This window comes from Syngnathus scovelli, chromosome 3, assembly GCF_024217435.2.
Source record: "Syngnathus scovelli strain Florida chromosome 3, RoL_Ssco_1.2, whole genome shotgun sequence".
In the NCBI taxonomy this organism is placed as follows: domain Eukaryota; kingdom Metazoa; phylum Chordata; class Actinopteri; order Syngnathiformes; family Syngnathidae; genus Syngnathus; species Syngnathus scovelli.
This window is the reverse complement of record NC_090849.1, coordinates 4,717,656-4,737,098: the sequence shown is the minus strand read 5'-3', so window position 1 is coordinate 4,737,098 and position 19,443 is coordinate 4,717,656. Positions and strand designations below refer to the sequence as shown.

Sequence of the window (19,443 nt, the reverse complement as noted above, 5' to 3'; positions counted from 1 at the left end):
GGCAAAACCTTCAGATGTATTTCATAAAGAAATTGCTTCATTGGTTTCCACTTGATTTTTCCAGTTAATATTTTTTTAAAACAAATTGGCCAATAGTTGAATTTCTTGTGATGTCACGTGGTCACTTGGGCTACAACACCAATCAGGTTCATTCCCATGTTTTGGTTGATGCAGGTGAAGGCAGTTGGAGTGATGCGTGCAGCTGACTCCATTCAGTCTATTGGGCGTCATTTATCAGATGCTTGACAAACACAATGCCTTTTCTCCCAAATGTAACATGTAAATATGATATGCAAAGCCAAGTGTGCTTGAATGAATTTCATAGCAAGTGTTTGTTTTGGAAGACAAGCCCTCACCAACCTGTGTGCGTATTGAGTTGCAGAAAAAAAACACTCAGGCTTTCTCATTTGATCAGGTAAATGGACTTGCCTTGTTTTGTGTCCATATTTTTCTGTTTTGCTGTGATGTAATTTTGAAGATGGCCCGACTGCAAATACCACTCATTATCTGAACAGCCATCATGTAATTAAAGCTTGTCCATGATTAAATGTAAAGGCAACATTTTCAAAGTCAAAGTCAAAGTCAAAGTCAGCTTTATTGTCAATTTCTCCACATGCCAAAGACACACAAAGAAACCGAAATTTCGTTCCCCCCTATCCCACGGTGACAAGACATGGCTCACAACAGACAAACAAGTAACAAGTATAACAAAAGCGTGCTGAATAAATAATGAATAAATAACACAACAATAAATAAATAAATAAGAGGAGCAGAAAAAAAATGAGCAAGTGCGCGTACAGCAGACATTCCCGAAAATAGCGCAACAGTGCCACACGCTACGCAGAAGGGGGTAGCGAGTTCAGGGCCCTAACAGCCTGGGGAAAGAAGCTGTTGGCAAGTCTGGTGGTGCGGGAGCGCAGGCTCCTGTACCTCTTCCCAGAGGGCAGAAGGTCAAACAAAGAGTGAGCCGGGTGACTCACATCTCTGGCAATCGAGGTTGCCTTGTGGGCGAGATGGGAGGTGTAAATGTCCTTCAGGGAGGGGAGCGAAGCACCAATAATCTTACCAGCCGTATTCACTATGCGCTGCAGGGCCTTCAAGTTCTGTTAAGTGCAGTTACCACCCCAGACAGCGATGCAACTGGTGATGACGCTCTCAATAGTGCCACGGTAGAATGTAGACAGGACTGCCTGAGGAGCACATGCACGCCTGAGCTTCCGCAGGAAGTACAGGCGGCGCTGAGCTTTCTTTGCCAGTGACGAGGTGTTTGCGGACCAGGAGAGGTCCTCACTGATGTGCACCCCCAGGAACTTGGTGCAGCTCACCCTCTCCACCACAGCACCATCGATGATCAGCGGCAGGTGTGTTGTGTGACCCTTCCGGAAGTCAACAATGATTTCCTTGGTCTTATTAACGTTCAGCAGGAGGTTGTTGTCCCTGCACCACGTGGTCAGAAGGTCAACCTCCGACCTGTACCGAGTCTCGTCGCCCTTTGTGATGAGACCCACCAGAGTCGTGTCGTCAGCAAACTTCACTATGCGGTTGTCGCAGTGCAGTCATGCGTCAGCAGGGTGAAGAGTAATGGACTGAGCACGCAGCCCTGGGGGGCTCAGCGTGATGCTGGCGGAGATTTTGTCGCCAACACGCGCCACCTGAGGCCTCTGACAGAGGAAGTCCAGTATCCAGTTGCAGAGGGAGGTACTGAGGCCCAGCTCGTCGAGTTTGCAGATGAGTCGCTGCGGCACAATGGTGTTGAAGGCAGAGCTGAAGTCCACAAACAGCAACCTCACATATGAGTCCTTTCTCTCCAGATGGGTGAGGGCCGAGTGGAGGGCAGAGCAGATGGCATCCTCAGAGGACCGCTTGGCACGGTACGCAAACTGGAAAGGGTCAATGGTGGGGGGGAGAACGGACTTGATGTGCTCCATGACCAGCCGCTCAAAGCACTTCATGATGATGGGCGTCAGTGCCACAGGGCGGTAGTCATTGAAGCAGGACGGTGCAGGTTTCTTCGGCACAGGAACGATGGTGGCAGCCTTGAAACACGAGGGGACGATGGCCTGCTGCAGGGAAACGTTAAAGATGTCCGTGAAGACACCCGACAGCTCCCCAGCGCAGTCCTTCAGCGCTCGACCCGGGATGTTGTCAGGGCCCGCCGCCTTACGGGTGTCAATAGCGGCAAGCGCCCTCCTCACACCGTCGGCAGAGAGGCGCAGGGGCTGCTCGTGTGGGGGGGGAGTGGTCTTCAGCGGGCAAGTGCTGTTCTGGGCGTCGAAGCGAGCAAAGAAGCGGTTCAGATCGTTCAGCAGACGGACGTCGCCCTCACAGCTCCTCGGCGCGGGCTTGTAGTCCGTGATGGTCTGAATGCCCCGCCAAAGGCTACGTGCGTCCTTGCTGTCCTTGAAGTGGGTGGAGACCTTGCACGAGAACGCCTTCTTCGCTTCTTTGATGCCTCGGGACAGGTCGGCCCTCGCTGTCCTCAAGCCAGCCTCATCCCCCGCTCTGAAAGCCTTGTCTCTGGCCCTCAACAGTCTGAGGACAGCCCCCGTCAGCCACGGCTTCCAGTTCGCGCGAGTGACGACGGATTTCGAGCAAGTCACATCATCGATGCACTTCGTGATGTAAGAGGTAACAGAGTCAGTATACTCCTCTATGTCCGTCCAATCGTTGTAGGTGGCTGCCTGCTTAAACAAGTCCCAGTCAGTGGTGTCGAAGCAGTCACGAAGTGCATCGGAGGCACCCTCAGGCCACACTCGAACCTGCCTCCGAACCGGCCTGGATGCCTTTACCAATTGTCTGTATGCGGGCAAAAGCAAAACGGTGAGATGGTCAGAAAGCCCCAGATGGGGGAGGGGGGTGGCTTTGTACACGCTCCAGACCAAGGGGGTATTTCAGAAAGCGGGTTTTTTGAAAAATCTGAGTAAATTAACCCTAAAATGAGGGAAACTCCAAGTTATCCGTTCCAGAAAGAGAGGTAACTGAAACTCTGGGTCAGTTACTGCGGTAACTTACTCTTTGAACATAACCTGCTCGCTGGCAGGTTTACGAAAAGAGACCCAGAGTTTCTACCTGTCTCCTCCCACACAAAGAAAGTGGTTTATCATGGATTGGCCGCTCATTCAAAATCCGATCGACATCGAAGCCGTAATAATTTGAAACGCTTCACGTCACGAGAGAATCTTCCGACCCAGATTAGACGTTTTATCATTTCTAGAAGAATATCTTTTTCGAATGCTACTACTTTTGTTTGAACAGTATAATTCATCTCAATAACCTTCTCCGGCCATATAATGGCTGATGGTGTAGAGCAGGGGTCTCAAAGTCCAGTCCGAGGGGGCCGCATTCCTACATGTTTTCCAAGTTTCCCTCGTTAAACACACCTGATTCAATTATCAGGCTGCTGCAGAACGTGAGGATGAAATGATGATTTGAATCAGGTGTGTTTAACAAGGGAAACTTGGAAAACATGTAGGAATGCGGCCCCCGAGGACTAGACTTTGAGACCCCTGGTGTAGAGGAACACACGCCTGTCTTGTGTGCAGGTACCATGAGTTTGATTCCCACATATGACGGTGTGCGAATTATTATTATATATTTTTTTAAACCCTTTTCTGGCCATATTGCTCCAACCTCACACACCGTGGACGAGCACTCACTCCAGAGCAAACTTATGCATAGCACCAAGTTTTTTTTTTGCAAACGGCGTTTTCTTTAGAATATCAGGGATGCAGAGCATTTTTTTCTGTTGGCCGAGCTGAACTCAATGTTTGTTTTAAAATAGTATTTTATTGAGAGTTGGTGTAGGCTACAGCGTCACATTTTAAATTACTTCAATAGGTATAAAACAAATGCATTCGTGTCAAGTGTTAATCAACAAAGTGTAGAATTAACTTAAAGGACGTTGGAAAATATTTTGTTTGTGGTTTTTATTATTTGAAGTAGCCACTGAATTAATATTTTAGTTTAAATTAATATTGACTTGGTTTAATGGTCCATTTTAATACATACATATAAAAGTCTCACCGAGGAATAAACAAGGCGGATCTGCAAATCCGCCATGTTCATTACTAGGATTTTCGTTTGGCAACACCCATTACCTTGTTTGGATTGTCCTGCCCCAACGAATGTGATGTAATGGATAAACAAACGTTATAGAAAATGGAGAAATCTGAACAGAGTAAAAAATAGCCCCCTAAAACGATCATAACAGTATCTCTGCAGCACCTGGAGGGATATATTACACCTGCGTGAACTTGGCCCCCCCAATCTCGCAAAATTTAAGGAAAATAGTCCGATTCGTTTGTGCTTCGTTTGTGCCGGTTTGTGCAGCAAAAATCATCGTTTGTGCTGCTATGGTTTTTTAGTTATGAACGATTATTTTATAGGTCATCCAGAGTTCACCCAGCCCCCCCCTTTCCCCCCAAATGGACCCAAAAGGGTACCGTTCGTTTGTGCTTCGTTTGTGCTGGTTCGTGCAGCAAAAAGTTTCGTTTGTGCTGCTTCCGTTTCGGAGATATTAGACATTTAATTTCTAGCGATGACGTCATCGAGCCCCCCCCCCCTTTTCCTCCAAATGGACCCAAATTGGTACCTTTCGTTTGTGCTTCGTTTGTGCTGGTTTGTGCAGCAAAAAGTTTCGTTTGTGCTGCTTCCGTTTCGGAGATATTAGGCATTTAATTTCTAGCGATGACGTCACCGTGAACTTGGCCCCCCCTTTTTCTCCAAATGGACCCAAATTGGTACCGTTCGTTTGTGCTTCGTTTGTGCTGGTTTGTGCAGCAAAAAGTTTCGTTTGTGCTGCTTCCGTTTCGGAGATATTAGACATTTAATTTCTAGCGATGACGTAACCGTGAACTTGGCCCCCCCTTTTTCTCCAAATGGACCCAAATTGGTACCTTTCGTTTGTGCTTCGTTTGTGCTGGTTTGTGCTGCAAAAAGTTTCGTTTGTGCTGCCTCCGTTTCGTAGATATTACACATTTATTTAATAGCGATGACATCACGTAGCTCCGCCCCCGTATTTACTTCCAAATGGACCCAAAATAAAATAGTGCCGTTCGTTTGGGCTTCGTTTGTGCTGGTTTGTGCTGCAAAAAGTTTCATTTGTGCTGCCTCCGTTTCGTAGCTATTACACATTTATTTAATAGCGATGACATCACGTAGCTCCGCCCCCGTATTTACTTCCAAATGGACCCAAAATAAAATAGTGCCGTTCGTTTGGGCTTCGTCTGTGCTGGTCTGTGCTGCAAAAAGTTTCGTTTGTGCTGCCAAGGTTTTGCAGATATTACACATTTAATTTCTAGCGATGACGTAACCTCCAAATGAACCCAAAATGGTACCAATTGATTGTGCCGCAAAACAAATTTGTTTGCATGATTATAATCATACATCTTCATTAACCCCGTGTCATGTATTTTATTCTAACAAATTTTCACTCCGCGAGTCGTCACCCCTCCGCGAGTCGTCACCTTATCGTGGTGGAGGGGTTTGCGTGCCCCTATGATCCTAGGAGCCATGTTGTCGGGGGCTTCATGCCCCTGGTAGGGTCACCCATGGCAAACGGGTCCTAGGTGAGGGGCCAGACAAAGCACGGCTCACAAGCCCCTTATGATGAGTGATATAAATGGACTTAGTTTTCCCTCGCCCGGACGCGGATCACCGGGGCCTCCCTCTGGAGCCAGGCCTGGAGGCGGGGCTCGAAGGCGAGCGTCTGGTGGCCGGGCCTTCGCCCATGGGGCCCGGCCGGGCATAGCCCGAAATGGAAACGTGGGTCCCCCTTCCCATGGGCTCACCACCTGTGGGAGGGGCCGAAGGGGTCGGGTGCAATGTGAGCTGGGCGGCAGCCAAAGGCGGGGACCTTGGCGGTCTGATCCCCGGCTGCAGAAGCTGGCTCTTGGGACATGGAATGTCACCTCTTTGGCTGGAAAGGAGCCCGAGCTGGTGTGTGAGGCAGAAAGATTCCGACTAGATATAGTCGGACTAGCCTCCACACACAGTTTGGGTTCCGGTACAAGCCCTCTCGAGAGGGGCTGGACTCTCTTCCACTCTGGAGTTGCCCACGGTGAGAGGCGTCGAGCAGGTGTGGGTATACTTATTGCCCCCCGGCTGGGCGCCTGCACATTGGGGTTCACCCCGGTGAACGAGAGGGTAGCCTCCCTCCGCCTTCGGGTGGGGGGACGGGTCCTGACTGTTGTTTGTGTCTATGCACCAAACGGCAGCTCAGAGTACCCACCCTTCTTGGGGTCCCTGGAGGAAGTGCTGGAGAGCGCTCCTTCTGGGGACTCTATCGTTCTACTGGGTGACTTCAATGCTCACGTGGGCAATGACAGTGAGACCTGGAAGGGCGTGATTGGGAGGAACGGCCCCCCTGATCTGAACCCGAGCGGTGTTCTATTATTGGACTTCTGTGCTCGACACGGATTTTCAATAATGAACACCATGTTCAAACATAAGGGTGTCCATGTGTGCACTTGGCACCAGGACACCCTAGGCCGCAGTTCGATGATCGACTTTGTAGTCGTGTCATCGGATTTGCGGCCGCATGTTTTGGACACTCGGGTGAAGAGAGGGGCGGAGCTGTCAACTGATCACCACCTGGTGGTGGGTTGGCTCCGATGGTGGGGGAAGATGCCGGTCCGACCTGGCAGACCCAAACGCTCTGTGAGGGTCTGCTGGGAACGTCTGGCAGAATCTCCTGTCAGGAAGAGCTTCAACTCCCACCTCCGGCAGAGCTTTTCCCACGTCCCGGGGGAGGCGGGGGACATTGAGTCTGAGTGGACCATGTTCCGCGCCTCCATTGTTGAGGCGGCCGACCGGAGCTGTGGCCGTAAGGTCGTTGGTGCCTGTCGTGGCGGCAACCCCCGAACCCGCTGGTGGACACCGGCGGTAAGGGATGCCGTCAAGCTGAAGAAGGAGTCCTATCGGGCCGTTTTGGCCTGCGGGACTCCGGAGGCAGCTGACAGGTACCGGATGGCCAAGCGGAACGCGGCTTCGGCGGTTGCTGAGGCAAAAACCCGGGCGTGGGAGGAGTTCGGTGAGGCCATGGAGAATGACTTTCGGACGGCTTCGAGGAAATTCTGGTCCACCATCCGGCGTCTCAGGAGGGGGAAGCAGTGCAACGTCAACACTGTTTACAGTGGGGATGGCGTGCTGCTGACCTCGACTCGGGACGTCGTGAGTCGGTGGGGAGAATACTTCGAAGACCTCCTCAATTCCACCTACACGCCTTCCATTGAGGAAGCAGGGCCTAGAGACTCTGAGGCGGATTCTCCAATCTCTGGGGTCGAAGTCACTGAGGTAGTTAAAAAACTCCTCGGTGGCAAGGCCCCGGGGGTGGATGAGCTCCGCCCGGAGTTCTTAAAGGCTCTGGATGTTGTGGGGCTGTCATGGCTGACACGCCTCTACAACGTTGCGTGGACATCGGGGACAGTGCCTCTGGATTGGCAGACTGGGGTGGTGGTTCCCCTCTTTAAGAAGGGGGACCGGAGGGTGTGTTCCAATTACAGGGGAATCACACTCCTCAGCCTCCCTGGTAAGGTCTATTCAGGGGTGCTGGAGAGGAGGGTCCGTCGGGAGGTCGAACCTCGGATTCAGGAGGAGCAGTGTGGCTTTCGTCCTGGCCGTGGAACAGTGGACCACCTCTACACCCTCGGCAGGATCCTCGAGGGTGCATGGGAGTTTGCCCAACCAGTCCACATGTGTTTTGTGGACTTGGAGAAGGCGTTCGACCATGTCCCTCGGGAGGTTCTGTGGAGGGTGCTTCGGGAGTACGGGGTGCCGAGCCAACTGATAAGGGCGGTTCGGTCCCTGTATCACCGATGCCAGAGTCTGGTCCGCATTTCCGGCAGTAAGTCGGATTCGTTCCCAGTGAGGGTTGGACTCCGCCAAGGCTGCCCTTTGTCACCGATTCTGTTCATAATTTTTATGGACAGAATTTCTAGGCGCAGCCGAGGCGTTGAGGGGGTCCGGTTTGGGGACCTCAGCATCGCGTCTCTGCTTTTTGCAGATGACGTGGTGCTGTTGGCTTCTTCAGGCCGTGATCTCCAGCTCTCGCTGGAACGGTTCGCAGCCGAGTGTGAAGCGGTCGGGATGAGGGTCAGCACCTCCAAATCCGAGTCCATGGTCCTCGATCGGAAAAGGGTGGAATGCCCTCTCCGGATCGGGGATGAGATCCTGCCCCAAGTGGAGGAGTTCAAGTATCTTGGAGTCTTGTTCACGAGTGAGGGGAGGATGGAGCGTGAGATCGACAGGCGGATCGGTGCAGCGTCGGCAGTAATGCGGACCCTGTACCGGTCCGTTGTGGTGAAGAGAGAGCTGAGCCAAAAGGCAAAGCTCTCAATTTACCGGTCGATTTACGCTCCTACCCTCACCTATGGTCACGAGCTATGGGTCGTGACCGAAAGAACGAGATCTCGGATACAAGCGGCCGAAATGAGTTTTCTCCGCAGGATGTCCGGGCTCTCCCTTAGAGATAGGGTGAGAAGCTCGGTCATCCGGGAGAGACTCGGAGTAGAGTCGCTACTCCTCCACGTTGAGAGGAGCCAGATGAGGTGGCTCGGGCATCTTATCAGGATGCCTCCTGGACGCCTCCCTGGGGAGGTGTTCCGGGCATGTCCCACCGGTAGGAGACCCCGGGGACGACCCAGGACGCGCTGGAGAGACTATGTCTCTCAGCTGGCCTGGGAACGCCTTGGGATCCCCCGGGATGAGCTGAATGAAGTGGCTGGGGAGAGGGAAGTCTGGGAGTCCCTCCTGAAGCTGTTGCCCCCGCGACCCGACCCCGGATAAGCGGAAGAAGATGGATGGATGGATGAAATTTTCACTTGACATCATAACTCTTCAATTCTTACACATGTATTTTCCAACTAATTACCATGCAAAGTGACCTCTGCAGGCCGGTAAAACATATCGCAACAGGGTTTCATTAAGAACAGTGATGACTCTCTACACACTGGTAGCTCAAAGCGGTTTCTATCTGGACAGTTGCGTGTCCAGGTAGCCAAGGAACTTTGTGACATGTATGGCGAGCATCACAGGCAAATAAACTGATGACCTTCGAAGTCCCTGAGCCAAGACACCTGCCAAATTTGGCCACCCTGCGCAAGGCAAAGCAAGAGAAAAATTATTTGCCATTAGGTGACAAAAATCCAATTTTATCATTGCAGATGTTGAAATACAGTGCACCTCACAGTGACAGCATCAGACATTGGACTTGACAGGTTTTTCTTAGACTTAGACTTAGACTCAACTTTATTAATCCCTTGGGAGTACTCCTTAAGGGAAATTCAGGCCCCAGCAGTATCCATACCACAGAGCGGGTTTACAAAAGACACACAGATGGCATGAGCGCAACTCAATAGGCCCTCATAAGGCTGCCATAAAACGGCGCCACAAAGAAAGCCAGAAAGTGCGAAAGATAAAAGCCATCAAAGCAAAGCAAAGCAAAGCAAAAAGACAAAAGAAAAAAGTAACAGTGCCCAACCAGCACCCCTCAATATCAGAAAACACCCCAAAACACACAAAATAGCCTCCACAGGGTCCACAGACAGGTGTAAAGGTAGTCCAGTTCAACGGCACCTAATGGACCGTGGTCGTGAATCGGTGAAAACATCACAAAGCAGGCAAACGTGTGAGCAGCGTCCTGGGCACCCAGTCGGGGCACGTGCAGATGGTCACCACGGGGCTAGCACGGCGAAGGTCGCTGGTTCTGACGAGCACGAGGGAGCACAGGGGTCGCGGCTGCAAGGCAAGGGACCCGGTCAGCGTCAGCCGGATAAGCAGGAAGCCGTCGTAGAGGTACGCCGGTCTCAACCGATGTGCACAGCCATCCCGGTCCCAGGGAAAAAAAAAAAAAGAAAATCACATCCAAAGCGATACCGAGGTGCGGTAGAAGGCACCAGCATCGCCGAATGGACAAAAAGACAGAAAGAAAAAGGAGAAAAGAAGGAAATAAAGAGAAAAAGAGAGAACACTGCTGGGAGGCTGCCACTCACGTCGGCGCCATACCAAAATTGTCACTATTGGAGTCAAACACAAATGCATATGTACAAGAGCTTAAAGAAATCTCACCCAATATTATGTGTTGATGCAACGGGCTCAATAGTTAAAAAACTGATGAGGCCGAATGGCATGTCTGGCCATATCTTCCTGTATCAGGGTGTTATGACAGGGCATACCAGCTCCAGTGTCCCAGTCGTGCAGATGTTGTCAGAGAAGCATGATATTAATGCTATAACACAGTGGCTGAAGGAATGGATCCATGCAGGTGCATCTGTTCCTAAAGAAGCAGTAAGTGACTTTTCGCTGGCGATTCTTGGAGCTCTAGTCAAAGCTTTTACCCCTCATCCTGATTTGAAGAGCTACATCAATGAGTGCTTTAACATTTCACATGGGAATCAGCCTGGGCATCTACCTCGATGTTTTGTCAGGGTAGATGTAGCACACTGTATTAAGATAATCTGCCGATGGGACTGCCTGATAAACAAAAGACCTCGTGTTAAGGATTTCTTTGTCAGGTCAATTGCACAGCTTCTTAAGTCACAATGTTTGCAACATGCAAAAGAACTTCTCCGTGCTATCACCATTGTGGCACTGAGTGAGACAGAGGGTAATGACAGTTCTGGAGCCCCTATTCCATCAGAAAAGTGCAAGAAATACTTGAGAGTGCAAATCGCGGAGGAATTTGTCCCCATTTCAGATGAGGAAGATGAGGAACAAGAACCAGGTGATGCATTAAATCAACACATCCAGACTAATGTCCGACAGTGGGTGACAGAAATATGTGAGGAGAGCAGGTCACTTGCCATGGCTGATGGGGATAGAGACAACATTCACTTCCTCCCTGAGATTATTCCCCAAATAACAAGACTTGGAAGTTACTTGCCACTCTGGGCAGCAATAATGGTCCCTCTCTTCAAAAGCACGAGCATCACTGCAAGTTCCGCAGCTGTTGAAGCAGAGTTCAAAAACATAAAAAAAGGCTTTTTCAAGCATGAAAGCCTACCCATTCGTGTGGACCGGTTTGTTGCTCGTCATCTTTCCTTCATTGAAGGAAACATGCGGATTTGCTTTGCAAATCAAAAAAGTGAAAAGGATGAGTGTGATGCCACAACTGTCAAAGAGCCTGACAACGTCTGCAGTACTTCTCAAACTGAAGTAGTAAATAAAAGGGAAAAAAAATCTCATCCTGAAGCGGAGCCAGATGCATCTACTGACAGTGTAGTTGAAAACTGGAGAGGTTTAGCGGTCCCACCGAAAAAAAGAAAGATCACTTCATATCTTTCTCCTTGTCCTGAATGGCTGCATATTGATACACGAGTGGGCTGGAAAAAAGTCAAGGTACCATTGTTGAAAAACGGGAATCATCAACAGCCTGTTAAACTTCGCACATCAAGTGTTTGTGCTCAATACCTGTGCATTTGATTCTGTCTTGCAATGCTTATGCTGTTCTTTCTGTGAAAGTTTTTCATTTGAAAAGACTGTTCTGAACTATGAACATGGGAACCAATTCCTCCACCTGGTGAAAACCATCACAACACAGGGTGTGAACCAACAGGTATACTCACAAATACCTGGGGCAAATATTCAAACCTGTCCTCCTGACCTCTGGTGCTCTCCAAATTGATGCACAATGCCACATCTCCACTGTAATTGAGAGCGCAATGAGGAATATCCCAAGTGTGCATTTGATAAAACAATGCTCCTCACAGTACTGCAGTTTAAGCCAACAAGTAACGAGGCAAGTTTCATTTGTTTGTGTAAACATTGCTGTCCTGCAGACCTGTGGCATGGCTTCTCTTCAGACTGCTGCTGAAGAGGGACTCAGTCTTCCTGACTCTCTCTGCCTCAGGCCAATAGAAAACCCTTCCCAGTGTCCGTCTTCATTCGAAACACAGGACGGCAGTACAGGCAAGGCTCTGTGTTCAGGTAATGTCACTCACAGCTACAATCTGGGAGAGTTTGTGTGGATTGGCACTGACCTTGGTAGCAGTTGCAAAGAAGTTGCCTTGCTTGAATTTCCCTCCAGTCTGGAGCTAAAAGAGAAGACATTTACTTTAAGAGCTGTCATTGGCTTTGAACCAGGACTGACCCAGGATTCTCTTGGCCATTATGTGGCATACTGCAGGAGGACTGCATATGCCTGGGAGATCTATAATGACCTGGGAAGTGGAGTGAAAGCAGCATCAGTAAACACTAAAATCTTCCCGGATGCTGTGTTCTACACATTGCAGTAATACATTGTTTGAATTGTTGTAAAAAATGTTGATGATGTTCCCTTTGACAAAGAAAGTTATTTTTTCACGTTTTCAAGTTTCTATTTCTGGCTGTCATCAACTTCACATACATGTATTAATTGTTGCATTAATCAATGTTTTGGAACAAACATAGACTCACCAGGTATTTAGGTTGCAGTGGACCTTTTACACGTCAGATTTAATTGAAAATAATGATCATATAGGCGTAATGATAACAAGGGAATTAATCAATAAGCACAATAAAAAAATAAGAACAGAAATATCCTCGTACCAAAAGCCGTTTCCCGCAGTGAAAGTTTTCTGCAAGATAAAAAGAAGAAATAAAGACGAAGAACATATTTACCTTGTATTCGTCCTACATCAGGAGCATTCCAGTCCAGGAGCTTGAAATTCGCGACGAAATACGGTGACGTCATCACTATAAATTAAATGTGTAATATCAATTATTGAATTTCCCTTAAGGAGTACTCCCAAGGGATTAATAAAGTTGAGTCTAAGTCTAAGTCTAAGAAAAACCTATCAAGTCCAATGTCTGATGCTGTCACTGTGAGGTGCACTGTATTTCAACATCTGCAATGATAAAATTGGATTTTTGTCACCTAATGGCAAATAATTTTTCTCTTGCTTTGCCTTGCGCAGGGTGGCCAAATTTGGCAGGTGTCTTGGCTCAGGGACTTCGAAGGTCATCAGTTTATTTGCCTGTGATGCTCGCCATACATGTCACAAAGTTCCTTGGCTACCTGGACACGCAACTGTCCAGATAGAAACCGCTTTGAGCTACCAGTGTGTAGAGAGTCATCACTGTTCTTAATGAAACCCTGTTGCGATATGTCTTACCGGCCTGCAGAGGTCACTTTGCATGGTAATTAGTTGGAAAATACATGTGTAAGAATTGAAGAGTTATGATGTCAAGTGAAAATTTGTTAGAATAAAATACATGACACGGGGTTAATGAAGATGTATGATTATAATCATGCAAACAAATTTGTTTTGCGGCACAATCAATTGGTACCATTTTGGGTTCATTTGGAGGTTACGTCATCGCTAGAAATTAAATGTGTAATATCTGCAAAACCTTGGCAGCACAAACGAAACTTTTTGCAGCACAAACCAGCACAGACGAAGCCCAAACGAACGGCACTATTTTATTTTGGGTCCATTTGGAAGTAAATACGGGGGCGGAGCTACGTGATGTCATCGCTATTAAATAAATGTGTAATATCTACGAAACTGAGGCAGCACAAACGAAACTTTTTGCAGCACAAACCAGCACAAACGAAGCCCAAACGAACGGCACTATTTTATTTTGGGTCCATTTGGAAGTAAATACGGGGGCGGAGCTACGTGATGTCATCGCTATTAAATAAATGTGTAATATCTACGAAACGGAGGCAGCACAAACGAAACTTTTTGCAGCACAAACCAGCACAAACGAAGCACAAACGAAAGGTACCAATTTGGGTCCATTTGGAGAAAAAGGGGGGGCCAAGTTCACGGTTACGTCATCGCTAGAAATTAAATGTCTAATATCTCCGAAACGGAAGCAGCACAAACGAAACTTTTTGCTGCACAAACCACCACAAACGAAGCACAAACGAACGGTACCAATTTGGGTCCATTTGGAGAAAAAGGGGGGGCCAAGTTCACGGTGACGTCATCGCTAGAAATTAAATGCCTAATATCTCCGAAACGGAAGCAGCACAAACGAAACTTTTTGCTGCACAAACCAGCACAAACGAAGCACAAACGAAAGGTACCAATTTGGGTCCATTTGGAGGAAAAGGGGGGGCTCGATGACGTCATCGCTAGAAATTAAATGTCTAATATCTCCGAAACGGAAGCAGCACAAACGAAACCTTTTGCTGCACAAACCAGCGCAAACGAAGCACAAACGAACGGTACCATTTTGGGTCCATTTGGGGGGAAAGGGGGGGCTGGGTGAACTCTGGATGACCTATAAAATAATCGTTCATAACTAAAAAACCATAGCAGCACAAACGATGATTTTTGCTGCACAAACCGGCACAAACGAAGCACAAACGAATCGGACTATTTTCCTTAAATTTTGCGAGGTTGGGGGGGCCAAGTTCACGCAGGTATATATTACACCTTTCTACACTCCTGGATACTCCAGATACACAAGAACATTATTTTTAAAAGCAAAAAAAGTCGATTTTCCATGATAAGTGTCCTTTAAAGCAGCGGCCCCCAACCTTTTTTGCGCCACGGACCGGTTACATGTCAGACAATATTTTCACGGACTGGCCTGAATATATAAATAAAGAAAGAAATTATTGTAAATACATAAATACGATGAAATAAAATGATACGGCTGGCTTAAAAACAAATATAAACCACATAAAAATAAAACTCACCATTTAGTATCTGCTCCGTAGCTTTGCTTTGGTTGCTGTAACCGCAGAAAATCCTGCTTCACAAAGAGGATGTTAGAAAGGGAGGCAGGGTTTTCAGTGCTTTTGTGGTGACCTCGGGATATTCTGCCTTGATTTTAATCGAGTTTTCTTTTTCTTGGAAGTTGTAGCCTCTTCTTCTGTCTCCTCATTGGGCCTTTTCCTCTTTCCAAAGAAGCTTTCCAAACATCTCTTTTTCTTACTCATTTTTGCTAGCTTCACTGGTTCGACTGGGGTAACATGTCACGTGACCGGGACGAGCATTTTGACCTGAATTAACCTGTGTCAAGAGGCACAGAGAGTCCCCAAATTTTTTATATTTTTCAAAATATATACAGCACTGTCTCAGAAAATTAGAATATTGTTGTCAGGCCGGGAACAAGGCGAAGGACTCGGATGCAGAGTCGTTTCTATCTTGGATTTATTCCAGCAAGCACACAGAGCGAAAGTACAAATCAAATCGCCTCTTGCGAGGGAAAACACGTGGCAAAAAGTACAAACAAAAGGTGTCGCACTGAGGCGAGTCAAAAGGCTAAAAGTACAAATCAAAACGCCTCTTACGAGGGAAAACGCGTAGCAAAAAGTACCAACTAAAGGAGTCGCACTGGGGCGAGACAAAAAGGCGATGGAGACCAAGGCACAAACAAAAGCGTCGCTCGGTGGCGAGACAAAAAGGACGGTTCTTACAGAGAGTTCAGGCATCAAGGGATCGCTGGTGGTCGGGACGAGGCAAGACACACTGGCACAAGACAAGGGGAAGACACAGACTAAATACACACAAAAGGGCGGGGACACAGGTGATGACAATTAGTATCGATTACGCAGGTGCACACAATCGGGATCAGGGAAGACAAGACAACCAACACCGAGGAAGGAAACACAAACTGAATCGGAAGGAACAACAAAATAAAACCGGAAGTAAAATTACGACATCGACGAGACAGAAACCCGGAAAAATAAACGCGACCGCATGACAGAACCCCCCCCCCTAGGGCCGGATCCCAGACGGCCCAGGAGCCCCAGGGTGAGCCGCATAAAAGTCCTCAAAAAGTCCCGGGTCCAAAATATAACTAGGCGGCACCCATTGCCGCTCCTCCGGCCCATAACCCTCCCAGTCCACCAGGTACTGCCAGCCCCGGCCTCTTCTGCGCACATCCAATAGTTCTTTAACGGTGTAGGCCGTCCCACCTCCCACAGTCCGCGGAGGCGGAGGGGGCGCAGGATCTGGCACCAACGGACTGTCCACCACCGGCTTGACCTTCCCAACGTGAAAGGTGGGGTGGACTGCAAGGGACCTGGGCAAGCGGAGACGTACCGCGGCCGGGTGCACGACCTTGGCGATGGGGAACGGACCCACGAAGCGAGGCGCCAGTTTCCTGGAGTCCCCCCGGTGGGGAAGATCCTTGGCGGATAGCCAGACACGTTGACCTCTCTGGTACACGGGCGCCGGACGTCTCCTCCGGTCAGCCATCCGCTTGACCCGGTCCCCCTGTCGGACCAGCGTGGCCCGAGCCGCCGACCAGACGCGACGACAGCGGCGCACCAAGGCGTGGGCTGAAGACACCGTCACCTCCGGCTCACTGTCAGGGAAGACAGGGGGCTGGTAGCCATACACACACTTGAAGGGGGACATACCTGTAGCCGTGGTGGGCAGGGAGTTGTGGGCATACTCCACCCAGGAGAGGTTCTTGCTCCACGAGGAGGGGTTCTGGGAGACCAGGCAGCGTAGACTTGTCTCCAACTGCTGGTTAATACGTTCCGTCTGTCCGTTTGCCTCCGGGTGATAGCCTGACGTGAGACTCACGGTTGCCCCTATGAGCCTGCAAAACTCCCGCCAAAACCTGGATACGAATTGGGGCCCTCTATCGGAAACAATGTCTTTCGGGAACCCATGTACCCGGAATATGTGGTCCATCATCACGGTGGCCGTTCGTTTAGCGGACGGGAGCTTGGGCAAGGCGATAAAGTGAGCCATCTTTGAAAATCTGTCCACCACTGTGAGTATGGTGGTTCGCCCATGCGAGGTCGGAAGCCCGGTGACGAAGTCCATGGATATCTCCGCCCATGGGCGCAAAGGAATGGGTAGGGGATGCAGCAACCCCATACGGGCGCCGTGGGAGTTCTTATTCCGGGCGCAGACGGGACAGGCTGCAACGTATTCATTGACGTCTGCCCTCATGGAGGGCCACCAGAATCGCTGCTGGATTACAAACAGCGTTCGGCGCATGCCCGGATGGCAGGAGAGTCTGGAGGTGTGAGCCCAATGGATGACTTGGGATCGTAATTGAGCAGGGACAAATAGTCGGTTCTCAGGGCAACCACTAGGGGGTGGCTTGTTACCATTGGCCCGCTGTACCCGGCCTTCGATAGGCCAGGTCACTGCTCTAACCAGGCAATGAGGAGGCAGGATGGTTTCGGGCTTCTTAATTTCTGGATCCGAGTTGAAAACACGGGAGAGGGCGTCAGGCTTGGTGTTCTTGGTTCCCGGTCTGTAGGACAGTGTGAAGTTAAAACGATTGAAAAAAAGTGACCAGCGGGCTTGGCGTGAATTCAGTCTCTTAGCTGACTTTATGTATTCTAAATTTTTATGGTCTGTCCAGACCAAAAAAGGCTGCTGTGCTCCCTCTAACCAATGTCTCCATTCTTCCAATGCCAGCTTTACTGCCAACAGTTCGCGATCCCCCACATCATAATTCTGTTCGGCGGGCGTCAGCCGTCGAGACAGGAACGCGCACGGATGGAGCTTGTTGTCGCTCTTGGCCCTCTGTGAAAGGATGGCACCTACTCCTTGATTGGAGGCGTCCACCTCCACCACAAACTGCCGCGTCGGATCAGGAAGCGTGAGGATGGGAGCGGTGCTGAAACGGTTCTTTAGCTCCTGGAAGGCCGCCTCCGCCTCTGCTGACCAGCGGAAGGGGACTTTAGGAGACGTGAGCGCGTGCAAGGGAGCCGCTGTGGCACTGAAGCCCTTGATGAACCGCCGATAAAAATTGGCAAAGCCCAGGAATTGCTGCACCTTCCTGCGTGAGTCAGGGGTAGGCCATTCCTTTACCGCGCTTACTTTCGCCGGGTCCATCTCTACCTTGCCCGGGGCTACGATGAAGCCGAGAAAAGAAACGGTGCTCTTGTGGAATTCACTTTTCTCGGCCTTTACGTATAGTTGGTGTTCAAGGAGTCGTTGCAACACCGTCTCGACGTGAACCCTATGGGTCTTCAGATCTGGGGAATAAATCAAAATATCGTCCAAATATACGTACACAAACCGGTCCAAACAGTCTCTCAAAACATCGTTTATCATGGCCTGAAACACAGCGGGAGCATTGGTGAGGCCAAATGGCATGACGAGGTATTCAAAATGTCCTCGATGGGTGTTGAACCCTGTCTTCCATTCGTCCCCTTCCCGGATGCGCACCAGATGGTAGGCGTTGCGCAGATCTAACTTTGTGAACACCCGGGCTTGCTGTAATTGGTCGAACACGGTCGACATCAGTGGGAGCGGATACCGATTCTTGATGGTGATCTGATTGAGGGGACTATAATCAATGCAGGGACGTAGGGTGCCGTCCTTCTTGCCCACGAAAAAGAACCCCGCCCCCGCAGGCGACGACGATGGTCGAATCAGTCCTGCTTGCAGGGAGGAGTCTATATATTCATTCAAGGTTTGCTTCTCAGGTCCCGAAAGAGAATAAAGCCTCCCCTTGGGTATGGTTGAACCCGGCAGGAGGTCAATGGCGCAATCATACGGACGGTGGGGAGGCAGAGAGGTAGCCTTGGCCTTGCTGAATACCTCGGCCCATTGGTGGTAACACGCAGGGACCCCGGTTAGGTCTGGGGTTGGCGCGTCTGGAGCAGGAGGCACAGGGCGCGGGTTAGACTTGATACAGGAATCATGACAGTCGGACCCCCATCCCGTTATTTCCCCTGATCCCCAGTCTATAGCGGGGTTGTGGCGTTGAAGCCATGGATACCCGAGAATGAGAGGGTTCATTGGAGAGGTCACGACATGTAGCCGTATGTTCTCCTGGTGGGGACCAATTGACAGCGAGACTGGTTCTGTTATGTGAGTTATCTCAAAGAGTGCCTGTCCATTGAGTGCCTTGGCTTTCACGGGAGTGTTCAGTAGCTCAGTCTTTACCCCCCACCGGCGAGCAAATGCCCAGTCTATCAAGCTTTCGTCCGCTCCGGAGTCTATTAATACTTCGAGTTCTATTTCTCTTCCCATCTGTGTAATCCTGCCCTTGGGGAGCACTCGCCCCGGGGACAGAGCCGCAGAGAAGGCGCTTACCTTCAGGGTCCTCCTCACTGGACAGGAGAGAAGGAGGTGTCCGAGCTCGCCGCAGTAGTAGCATCTTCCCTCTCGGCGCCGCCGTAACTTCTCCTCCTCTGTTAACTTAGCTCTGCCCAACTGCATCGGTTCTGGCTCCTGGCGCTGCCGATCCCCGTACAGCCTGGAGTGGTGAACGTCAGGGCCGGCTACTGGGACGAAGGCGGGGGCGTTGCTGCGTCGGTGCTTCCTCCACTCTTGCAGCCGGTTGTCAGTGCGGATAGCCAGAGCGATGAGGGCGTCGAGGTCGGTGGGAAGGTCTAAGGGGATTAGCTGATCCTGTATGGGTCCAGACAGGCCCCGGAGGAAGATGTCATATAGTGCCGCCGCGTTCCACCCGCTCACCGCGGCCAGCGTGCGGAACCGGATGGCGTAGTCTCCGACGGTGTCTTGTCCCTGGACTATCTGACAGAGTTGGCGAGCCTTGTCTCGGTCAGCGGAGATTGGATCGAACACC

The 19,443-nt window shown here is 50.0% G+C and overlaps 1 protein-coding gene and 1 long non-coding RNA gene across 10 annotated transcripts in view; one reads left to right on the top strand and one right to left on the bottom strand.

Moving 5' to 3' along the window:
• gtf2h2 (general transcription factor IIH, polypeptide 2) overlaps nucleotides 1–19,443 on the top strand; it is a 103,195-nt gene that overhangs the window by 45,690 nt on the left and 38,062 nt on the right. The gene's annotated exons all lie outside the window — the stretch shown is intronic.
• Nucleotides 11,153–12,668, bottom strand: LOC137840190 (uncharacterized). Its single transcript, XR_011086676.1, has 6 exons — nucleotides 12,595–12,668; nucleotides 11,976–12,155; nucleotides 11,777–11,874; nucleotides 11,587–11,640; nucleotides 11,407–11,512; nucleotides 11,153–11,318 (listed from the first exon to the last, which is right to left on the bottom strand). It is a non-coding gene; the product is annotated as an uncharacterized lncRNA (long non-coding RNA).